Source organism: Cryptomeria japonica, unplaced genomic scaffold, assembly GCF_030272615.1.
Source record: "Cryptomeria japonica unplaced genomic scaffold, Sugi_1.0 HiC_scaffold_531, whole genome shotgun sequence".
NCBI lineage: Eukaryota > Viridiplantae > Streptophyta > Pinopsida > Cupressales > Cupressaceae > Cryptomeria > Cryptomeria japonica.
In genome coordinates, this window is record NW_026729344.1 from 81,115 (window position 1) to 83,783 (window position 2,669).

At 63.4% G+C, this 2,669-nt stretch overlaps 1 non-coding gene across 1 annotated transcript; it reads left to right on the plus strand.

Annotated features, from left to right (window-relative positions):
- Positions 1-793: 793 nt before the first annotated feature.
- On the plus strand, positions 794-912 carry LOC131872175 (5S ribosomal RNA). The gene has a single exon (XR_009370352.1). It is a non-coding gene; the product is annotated as a 5S ribosomal RNA (ribosomal RNA).
- The last annotated feature ends 1,757 nt before the right edge of the window (positions 913-2,669 follow it).

Consider the following 2,669-nt stretch of genomic DNA (forward strand, 5'->3'; position numbering starts at 1 on the left):
TAGGTGGAAGCCCGGGTGGGTCGGCATCCCATGGGTGTCGAGTTGGGTGCCTGATGGGTGCTTCTTGTCAAGTTTTAGTCGTCGGGACTCATTTCGAGCCTTAGAGGTCGTTTCTTGTCCGGTTGCCCTGTCTTCGACCTGGGAACCCAATTTTGGTCCTCGGGTCCCATTTTTTTTTGTCTCGCATCCCACTTTTGGCCTGTGGCCTTTTCGGGGTCGATTCTCGTTTTGGGCATCAGAGCATGTTTCTTCTCCTAAAACCCAATATTTGTTTATTAAGTCTCGGAACACATTTTTGTTCTCGTGGACCCATCATGGGTCTTGGAACGCATTTGTGGTCCTTGGGTCCCATTTTGCATCCCGAAACTTGTGTTTTGGTGCTTGATCCCTATTTTGGGTGCCCACCTTGCACCAAGTGCGCACCCGGGGCAAACCGAGCGCCTTGGTGCACCGGGGCAAGATCGAGCGTGCACCCGAGGCGCCCCGAACATGCACCAAGGTGCACTCGGCCCACATGTGAGCGCAGGTCGTTGCGCCCGAGGTGGTGTGTGGGCACCGCGTTGCAGACGGGACACTGCACGCACACGACGCCCCCTCCAGGTGCACGCACGTAGGCCGGGCCGGGTGCACACCCGACGCCCTAGCAAGGTGCGCGCACCCGGGCAGGGCTCACACTTGGCGAACGGGGCGCACTTCGCGAGGGAGGGTGTGCACCTCGACGGGGGTGGGTGGCCGGGGTGGATTCGCACGTGGGTCGCGGTTTGCTAAGTACACACTGCGACAAGCTCATAACGGGTGCGATCATACCAGCGTTAGTGCACCGGATCCCATCAGAACTCCGCAGTTAAGCGCGCTTGGGCCGGAGTAGTACTGGGATGGGTGACCTCCCGGGAAGTCCCGGTGTTGCACCCTTTTTTAGTTTTTCGCCGGGCGTCGCAATGCTATTTGAATAAACCTTTTGCCCGTTTGCGTTCTCGTCGGGGCCGGGCCGGGCCGGGGTGCGCTGCCCGCACTACCGCGCGCGCGGGGGCGACACCGAGCGCGCACCCGAGGCGCCCCGAGCACACAGGCCACGGTGCAACCCGGGCGTTGTGCGCGCACCCCGGTGCGCCCGAGGTGCTGCGCGCGCACCCAGGTGAAATCGGTGTGCACCTCGGCCAGTGCGCGCTCGGTCGAGTCGCGCACGTTGGCCAAGGTGCACGGTGATGTTTCTTACTCTAAGGTTCCGCACCAGACGCCCGGGACAGGTGAGCGAAGCTGGGCGGGGCCGGGTGCGCGGCCGGGGCAGGTGCACGCAGCTGGAGAGAGCTTTGGAGCACACTTCGGAGCGCACCAATGATGCGCTCCATTCAAAAGTTTCCTGAAAAGGCAAAAAAAGTTGAGATTATAGAATTTCCCACTTGAGAGATTGTAAAAAAAAAAAATTTAAAATGAAGGAAACGCGGGTGCCAAGGTGTGCGCAGCCCAGCCAAGGTGTGCGCACCAAGGCGCCCACCCTGGCGAAGGTGCACGCAAGGTGCGCACCCGAGGCAAACCGGACAATTAACCCAACTTTCGACTTCGCGCGCACCTTGGAGCGCACTTCGGAGCGCTCCTTGGTGCGCACCAATCTTGGGCACCTCGGAGTGCACCATGGCGCCCACCAAGGTGCGCACCCGGGGCAAACCGAGCTCCGACTTCGTGCGCACCTTGGAGCGCACGAAAGGTGCGCACCATGGCGCCCACCAAGGTGCGCAGCCCAGCCAAGGCGTGCGCATCAAGGTGCGCACCCTGGCGAAGGTGCGCACCCGGGGCAAACCGAGCTCCGACTTCGTGCGCACCTTGGAGCGCACAAAAGGTGCGCAACCCAGCCAAGGTGTGCGCACCCCGGTCAAACCGAGCTCCGAATCGTGCGCACCAGAGGTGCACGCCATCGTGCGCACCTTGGAGCACACTTCGGAGCCCTCCTTGGTGCGCGCCGATGTTGCGCACCTCGGAGCGCACCCGGGGAAAACAATGCAATTAACCCGACTTTCGACTTCGTGGGCACCTCGGAGCGCTCTCGGGTTCGCACCTCGGAGCACACCGAGGTGCGCACCTTTGATGCGCTGCCTTCACCAATTTCCAGAAAAGGCAAGAAAACATTGAGAAGGTGTGCGCACCGAGGTGCCCACCCTGGCGAAGGTGCACGCGAGGTGCGCACCCGGGGCAAACCGGGCTCCGACTTCGTGCACGCCGCACCTTGGAGCACACTTCGGAGCGCTCCTTGGTGCGCACCAGGGCGCGCAACCCAGCCGAGGTGCCCACCCCGGCGAAGGTGCACGCGAGGTGCGCACCCGGGGCAAACCGGGCTCCGACTTCGTGCACGCCATGGTGCCCACCGCGGCGAAGGTGCACGCGAGGTGCGCACCCGGGGCAAACCGGGCTCCGACTTCGTGCACGCCGCACCTTGGAGCACACTTCGGAGCGCTCCTTGGTGCGCACCATGGTGCCCACCAGGGCGCGCAACCCCGCCGAAGGTGCACGCGAGGTGCGCACCCGGGGCAAACCGGGCTCCGACTTCGTGCACGCCGCACCTTGGAGCACACTTCGGAGCGCTCCTTGGTGCGCACCATGGTGCCCACCAGGGCGCGCAACCCCGCCGAAGGTGCACGCGAGGTGCGCACCCGGGGCAAACCGGGCTCCGACTT